Here is a 9,403-nt window from a genome sequence, read left to right as displayed (position 1 = left end):
ATACATTAAATACAGTGAGAAGCAGTGGGACCCGAAATACATTAAATACGTTAAAGGCAATGATTTCTGAAACCCAGACTGCCATTTCTGTCTAGGGTGGAGAAGATTTTAGCATTATAGAGATCAAAATTAAGTCAAAAATGGTTTGCATTGCTAAATGTGTTCCCGTGCCCCGCCTAGTGGTAGACATGCAAAAAGCCCCCAAGCAGAAAAAAACCCTATTTGCTGTTGTGTGACTTGGGTCCTATTGACAGTGTAGGAGAAACAATAAGCTCCCTGAAAGCAGTTCTAATGTGCAGCGCTGGCTCCTTCTAAAAGTTCATAATCACTCCAACAGTAAAGTGTGACTGAAGTTTATCAGAGCACAGGTCACATGGCTGTGGCACCCTGGGAAATTAAGAATATGGCTAGTCCCATACGAAATGTAAAAATTAAATATAAAAAAATGTGTTTGCCTTTTAAAAAAATGGATTTCATTGTAGGATTCTGTTGGAGAAGCTCTATTAACTGATTTGAGTATTTAAGTATTTAAAAGCTAATGCCACACAGATGCCATTTGTCCCTATATGTGGACCTTTCGTGTAAGGACTTTAGTGAGATTGGGACTAAGGAGCCCACAGGCTACATGCAAACAATATGGCATTCAGGTGGTGCCCAGAAAATAGTTTGTGTTGCCTGGGGAATAATAAGTTGCGGGAGTCACTATATCAGGCATAATCTTCTCTTTGCTGCTGGTACACAAGGTATCAAGGAGAGCAGCAGTGGTCAAAGACCCTTCTGACCCATTCAAATGCATAAGAAAAGGGCCTGCCTATAGCCACTGTCTGGTGGGGAATGAAATGTGCCATCAGGGTGGCATTCAAGTGCAGGAGCAAAGTGCAATTTATAAAACGATTGCCATTTTTTTTCCTATAACATCATTGTGGGGCACCGGGGGTGCTGCAATTGTGGCCAGTACATCAAAATAAATGCAATTTGTACTCTCACTTAGGGAAATCGGACGCATTGGTGCTAAAAGAGTCCGTTTGTAGTTGCAGTGACATGAAAGTTACTTTTTTAGACAAAATGCAGTGCGCCTATTGAGCGCAATTATATGGAAGGACAAGGAGCGCATTTTGATACAAGTAATTTTAATGAAAAGGATTTTACTTGCAACTGACTATGAGAAAATCTGCGCTACTGCGCATGTGCCTGCCATTGTAAATTTCCCCTAGGCTTTAGACATTACAAGAATGCATTATTTTAAAATTAGAAGTAATTTAGTAGTAGTGATAGTAGTTGTAGTAGTGATTTAACCCATTTTTATTTTGTTACTGTGCTGTTTTATCGCAGCCAATCAGTGTCTCGCACAGCCAAAAACCCTGTACTGACCACATAAAATAGCGCCCTCTGTCTGCAGTTGTTTGGATAGAGTTTTATAGAGTTTTATACTGTTGAGGCCTAGGATTTCCAACCTGTTATTGAAAGTCAAGTCCCAATATTTTCTGACAGCCTTTAGCCTACAGCTCAGGCGCAAGGTAAGACGGGTTCAAAGCCAAAGGATACAATGGCTACATCGCTTCTCCGAGCCATTTGTGACCTCGGTATTATACCCAGCCCCTATTAGTGTAGGGAACAGTATGAGCCCAAAGTTCCAATGCACTGAGCTGAGACATGAGCTACAGCAACATTATTGGTATAAGAGCTGACCATCTGTTGTGGACTTTTTATTTATTAATTTGTTTATTTTTTTATTTTGTTTACTTTGTTGAAAGGGCAAGTGCATCCGGACAAAATGTTTGACTTCTGTTTCGGACCCACATAACAATGCAACATTATGTGTGGTGCAGACATGATTCCTGGCTTTGACAGACTCTTGTAGTAATGCTTTAAATAAATAGAAAAAAAGAGTACATCATTTATAGTAGTTAAAATGCAGGTTCCCTTTCTGCCTATTTGTATTTATACATATGTGTGGCAGGCGCCATATTGGCTGACTCTGCTGATGCTTTCACTGTAATCCACTGCGCCATCTAGTGGTAAAAAATATATTTCTATGTTCTGCACAGAAAGTGATGACATCTTCACTCATCCATGTAACTGCCAATATGTGTTAGGCACACAATACCCTGTTATTTGCTGCCTTTTTAAAAGGAATAAAATAAGCCTAATTCACCATATAGTACAGGTATGGGATCCCTTATCGGGAAACCCGTTATCCAGAAAGTTTTGAATTACGGAAAGGCCATCTCCCATAGACTCCATTATAAGCAAATAATGCTAATTTTTAAAAATGATTTCCTTTTTCTCTGTAATAATACAACATTGTAAAACAGTACCTGTACTTGATCCCAACTAAGATATAAATACCCCTTATTGGGGGCAGAACAGCCCTATTGGGTTTATTTAATGGTTAAATGATTCCCTTTTCTCTGTAATAATAAAACAGTACCTGTACTTGATCCCAACTAAGATATAATTACCCCTTATTGGGGGCAGAACAGCCCTATTGGGTTTATTTAATGGTTAAATGATTCCCTTTTCTCTGTAATAATAAAACAGTACCTGTACTTGATCCCAACTAAGATATAATTACCCCTTATTGGGGGCAGAACAGCCCTATTGGGTCTATTTAATGGTTAAATGATTCCCTTTTCTCTGTAATAATAAAACAGTACCTGTACTTGATCCCAACTAAGATATAATTACCCCTTATTGGGGCAGAACAGCCCTACTGGGTTTATTTAATGGTTAAATGATTCCCTTTTCTCTGTAATAATAAAACAGTACCTGTACTTGATCCCAACTAAGATATAATTACCCCTTATTGGGGACAGAACAGCCCTATTGGGTTTATTTAATGGTTAAATGATTCCCTTTTCTCTGTAATAATAAAACAGTACCTGTACTTGATCCCAACTAAAATATAATTACCCCTTATTGGGGGCAGAACAGCCCTATTGGGTTTATTTAATGGTTAAATGATTCCCTTTTCTCTGTAATAATAAAACAGTACCTGTACTTGATCCCAACTAAGATATAATTACCCCTTATTGGGGCAGAACAGCCCTATTGGGTTTATTTAATGGTTAAATGATTCCCTTTTCTCTGTAATAATAAAACAGTACCTGTACTTGATCCCAACTAAGATATAATTACCCCTTATTGGATGCAACGGAGACTTAAGTTATGGATATCCAAATTATGGAAAGATCCCTTATTTAGAAAACCCGAGGTCTGAAGTAGGAACTAGTGGGTGCTGTGTAGTATTATCCAAGCCAGGGAATTTGAGCTGGTGTCAGTAGGTTGTGTTATGTAACAGTGGCATATGGGGCAATTCAATTCGTACATGGTATACAAATTATATAAAATTATGAATAAAAATGTTCATGTTATAGTTCTGAAAAATGTGATATTTTGATATATCATTTGATAAATACTTTATACTAAGACTATTATAATGTGCAGACTGTCTACCAATGAGATGCAAGATACCAGTTTTGCTAAATATATTAAAGTAGTGGCTCACCTTCTAGTTAACGTTTGGTAGGGTATGAAGATTGGTCTTTTTTATTTGTTATAGTTTTCAGTTATTTGAATGTTTTTTGAATTATTTGCCTTTCTATTCTGACTCTTTCCAGCTTTGAAATTGGGGCTGTTGACCCCGGCAGAGGCTACCATTTTAATGTTATTGTTACTTTTCATTACTTACCTCGCTATTTAGGCCTTCCTTTGTTCATATTTCTGCCTCTCTTTTAAACCACTGCCTGGTTGCGAGATTAAGTTGGACCCTAGTGACCAACAAGCTAAACAAAAAGCTAAATAATTAAAAACTGCAAATAATAAAAAAAATGAAGACCTTGCATATTGTTACATCACTCTCTCTATCATAACAAAAATTACATTAAATGGGAACCATCAGGCCAGGGGTGCAACTTTTTGGGCCCAGGTCCCCAAACAATAATAAAAACTTTTGCCCCCCCCACCCGATTGGCATGCATTCTCATGTGAGAGTTAACTCTCACCCTGTCCCCCCCCTTGGGGTCTGCTCCCAGATTTGTTATGCCACTTTGTTGAGCATATTTTCCATGAATGACTTTCACTACATTTCCCCATGAGACTGCTGAGTCACAATGAAATGGTAACAGTCTATGAGGCAAAAGTCTATCAAGCAAAACTCTATCAGGCAACACTAGACCTTCTCATTCTACTGGAAAACTGGCATTCCGTGCCCAGAGCTGCCCCAATTGAGCCACCATGTCCATATCTAAACTGGAATCCTGAGGAACATGTTTAGGACCTTATGCTCATTTTCCCTTTAATCTTAAATGTATTACTGACAATGATTTACAAACACAGGTGCTATAGTCACATAGTCATGCAGTTGCCCATTGATATCTATTGATTGCCCATGATTGATATCTGGTCAAACATTGGCCAGGTTTCGCACAGGTTTGATATTCCTGTCGGATTGGGGATTGCATCAGCTCATTGATGTGGTCCTTGTCCAACGGCGCCTAGGCCTGTTGTCGGAATTCAATTGTTTGGCCATAGGGCCGAGGCTAAATGATCAAATTAGCTCAATGTCACCCACCTTAGGTGGGCATATTGGGAGAAGATCTGCTCGTTTGGTGACCTTGCCAAATGTTTGGCCATCTAACTTATCCTGACTGCTAGTGGCAACTGCACTGGTGCAATTTAGCTCCCATAGTAGCACATCAGGCCAAAATATACCTTTTCACTGTGTGCTCTCTCACAGTAACAGTGTACTGCATACATTAATGCCAATGTACTTCTGGATGTGGGTCTGTGTCCTGGGGCTTTGGGTTAAAGCCTCTTCTTAGATATTCTCCTTTGGGCCAGTGTATGATATAGCTAAACACTAAGGTAATACATGGCTCCCACATGGCACAATTCTATTCAGGAGCACCGTCACCTCCTTTGTTTGAAGGCAAATTGTTTTATTAAGGCTTCTGCCATGCAATTCTCTCTTTACTGCACATTTGTACCAGCACCCTATACAGTCCAGCTTCTCCCATTCACTGGAGCCTTACCCATTCACTTGGGCTGGCCAATCAGTGGTGCTGCTTATCTTAAATTGAAACAGGATGGTGACAGATTGAAAAACAAACCAAAATAAGCTTCCCAACAAGCTTGCCAAATAGCACTACATATATTTTACAGAGGACCCTTGAGTGCACCATCACTCACAGCCTTGTCATTCATAATCCCTTGTTAGGTCCTACCTTGCCTAATGCAGGAAGGGGTGGGGCATTGGTAAACATTTACAGTGCTTCTGCCATAAACTTTATGGCTTTATGTTATTTGCAATTGGCTTCAGATAACATACAGTATTCCCAACGCAAAGTGTCTCGCTCAGTCATTCCCTTGAATAGCAATGATGAAGAAATTACGGAAATGTAGCATGGGTATGGCTGACACCTGTCCAGTTTTATGGCAGGTTATGAGAAATTGTGCAGCTGAGTTGCAAACAGTTCTTGTGTGTCATGAGGGACCAGCAACTAAATCTGCCCTGAAATTATTGTCACAAATGGGATAGCCATAATGGCTTACCCTGGCATCAAGGGCCCAATCTCACAATGAATAGATGAAGGCAGTACTAAATGACTTAATATAGACCACTTACATATGTATGTGTGTGTGTGTATGTGTGTATGTATGTGTGTTTGTTTGTACTGTATGTATATTTTCATATATACTTTCTCCTTGTAGATTGTAAGCTCTTTTCTGCAGGGCTCTCTTCACCTCTTGTATCGGTTATTGATTGCTTTATATGTTACTCTGTATGTCCAATGTATGAAACCCACTTATTGTACAGCGCTGCGGGATATGTTGGCGCTTTATAAATAAATGTTAATAATAGTGCTACTTGAACTTGTGTACAAAGGACTGTACAGCAGAACTATGGTGGAAATGATTATTTTATTCAAACATTAATGTTTTGGAATCACAGAGAACCCTTCCTCAGAGAATTTCTGATACTTGCTGGCAGCAATGGAGGCAATTTTGGGTGCTTTGCAAAACCATTTTCATTGGAGAAAAAACACAGCACTACCCAGAATCACTAAGTGTGCCCCATTCTATTGCTAATTAGTGGCTGGGTGATTGGCAGTAGTAAGCATAGGATTGCTAGTATTTCAGTGGCCTAGCTGTTAAAATACTGGCCAGGGCTGGGGAAAGTATTACAAAAATGTAGTAATAATTTGTAATAACTTGTCCTCCACCCCTGGCCCACCTCCTATCCCCTCTCCCAGCTTTCTTTCTAGCCCACCCTACTCAATATTTCCCCTTGAATGTGGCCCACCAACATCATGCCCATCCCCAAAGGTCATGGACCTGCCCCCTCATGAACCCACCCCCCCGCCCTTTCCAGTAAGAAGAAAGCAGAATGATGGCAACCCTTATTATGCTCAAGACATTATCATGGTGATACAGTTGTATGATCACAAGCATGGTTGTGTATCTGCCAGAGTCATTGTGCACCATTATGTCATCTAAAGGTGGCCATACATGTTAAGACTGTGGTTGCTAAGTGGATCTTTCTCCCACTATACCCACCAAGGGGCCAAACCATCCAATTACATCGATGGGTATACGATCCATCAGAGTGCGGGCCGCATCAATGAGCCGATACAGTCCCAGATTCAACGGAAATATCAAATCTACCTGATCAACACCTGGCCAATATTCGGCAATATATCTGTTGGGGAGGCCCATCGAGGTAAAACTCTAAACAGGGTGTGTGTAGCTTTAAATCTATTGAAACGCATGTAATATCCTTTATTAAGAATACTTCCCAAGTCGTTGGGTGGGCTCTGTTTCTGGCTCAGCATACAAGTAAAAGTACAAAGGACAAACTATAATGTCCAAGATTGTTGCATGTTTTATTATGTAGAGCATAGGAGTCCAACGTACATTCCTCCGGTAGTGGGGGGTTGTAGTTAAACAAGAACAACTGCAGGATCTGTATCTATGATTTATGTAAGGTTTGGCTTGGTGGGGGCTGCCTTCTTGCATTGTAAGGGGCCCCTTTTCCTCCAGTTCCCATGTAAATCTAGCCCTTATGTATCAAACAGCCGACCTATAGTTTTCCTTTCCCTCGGTAAGGGTTTGATTTAAAAATCAGGATTTTCTTTGAGTATGAGCTAAAGTCGAGATACTAATGAAGGAACTAATTGGGAAGCTCATAAAAGTTATACGAGAGCTTATTTATGGCTGTTCTGCAAAAAGGAAAGGGAATAAAAATGCTTTACTGCTTCATTACAGGGTTTGTTAAGCGAGCTGGGACAGCCAATAAAGCACCTTCCAAAAAATATAAAATCTGAAAAAAAATTCTGCTCATTAGCAAAGGAAACTGGATAAAAAAAAAGTCAGTCTTTTAGATTTCTCTGGAAAATCCAGTTTTTTGTTCCCATTAGACAAGACAATAAACAAATCCCACACTTTGTGGAGTATTGAGGTAGAAAAGCATCAATTCTATTGTTTTATATTAGAAATGTTTAACGTCACAAACCTAGGTTTCATTATTATATTCATAGGTTTCATTAATGAGACATTGTTGTGTATGTATCCATCTACATATCTATCAACCTAACATCTATCTATCTATCTATCTATCATCTATCTATCTATCTATGTATCTATCATCTATCTGCCTATCTATCTATCTATCTATCTATCTATCTATGTATCTATCATCTATCTGCCTATCTATCTATCTATCTATCTATCTAGCTAGCTAGCTATCTATTGTCTATCTATCTATCTATCTATCTATCTATCATCTATCTATCTATCTATCTATCATCTATCTATCTATCTATCTATCTAGCTATCTATTGTCTATCTATCTATCTATCTATCTATCTATCATCTATCTATCTATCTATCTATCTATCTATCTATCTATCTATCTATCTGCCTATCTATCTATCTATCTATCTATCTATCTATCTATCTATCTATCATCTCTCTATCTATCATCTATCTATCTATCTATCTATCTATCATCTATCTATCATCTATCTATCTGCCTATCTATCTATCTATCTATCTATCTATCTGCCTATCTATCTATCTATCTATCTATCTATCTATCTATCTATCTATCTATCTATCTATCATCTATCTATCATCTCTCTATCTATCATCTATCTATCTATCTATGTATCTATCTATCTATCTATCTATCTATCTATCATCTATCTATCTATCTATCTATCTATCTATCATCTATCTATCTATGTATCTATCTATCTATCTATCTATCTATCTATGTATCTATCTATCATCTATCTATCTATCTATCTATCATCTATCTATCATCTATCTATCTATCTATCTATCTATCATCTATCTATCTATCTATCTATCTATCTATCTATCATCTATCTATCTAGCAACTCACTTATCCAATGAATAAAGGAGTTGGGGTTATTACTTGGGCCACATTACAGAAAGTTGTGCAGCTTTGTGTAGACTTCTTTCTGATGCAAGGGACACTTTTTGCACTTTTTGTGAAATACGGCTTCTACGCAACTTTTTTTTGATGCAAATGTGACTTTTTTTGATGTGACTGCAACTTTTTTCCAACTCTGCTAATTTTCATTGTGGCAAATTTTTGTGACAGTTTGCAGAATTTCGCTGCAAATCCATGTCTGGTGAAAAAAATGTGTTTATTACTAGGGATCATAAAATGTATAAGTCCCAATTCACCTACACTCAATCAATGGATTGACTTAGTACTTGCTACACTTCCTTTGATCAAAGACAAATATAATGGTACTCAGGGTGCTCCCAGGAAATTTGAGGAAATATGGTTATTGTGATTGGAGGCCAACCCCCAGTTATACAGTTGGGCAGTAGAAATGCTATTTAAGTTACTCAGTGGAGTTATTCTTGGAGTTGTTTAGATGGATGGGTAACAGGATTAATTGGCAATGCTGTACCCCATCATCGTACAGTATAAAAGGCAGTAAGTTGTGAATATGTATAAAAAATATTTAGGCACTAACAGAATAGAATGCTGCATCTTCCCAAATTCTTGCTTTGAAAAGATACAAAATCAGCCAAAAGTGAGTAAGGGGGAAAACAAATATGACAGGCTGTATTACTGTATGTATTTTCCTGCTATTACAAAATAATTTATGGTTCTCTTATTGTCCCCCCCCCCAAGTTGTCCTGCAATTTATAAAAATTCTTATATAAAAAAAGTAACCAAAAATGTGTTTTCTCTGACAGAAATGTTTCTATAATGGCTGCCTATGGGGGTGCATTTACTAAAGGTCATTTTGTTTCCCCCACGATTGGTATTTTTTTTTTGCAAAAATGTATTTCGCCATTTATTATGCAACTAAACTCCAATAAATCTGAAAGAAAACATCCGCTATCTAAAAGCTGTCGT

Source organism: Xenopus tropicalis, chromosome 6, assembly GCF_000004195.4.
Source record: "Xenopus tropicalis strain Nigerian chromosome 6, UCB_Xtro_10.0, whole genome shotgun sequence".
Classification (NCBI taxonomy): Eukaryota; Metazoa; Chordata; class Amphibia; order Anura; family Pipidae; genus Xenopus; species Xenopus tropicalis.
Note: the sequence above shows the minus strand (reverse complement) of the source record.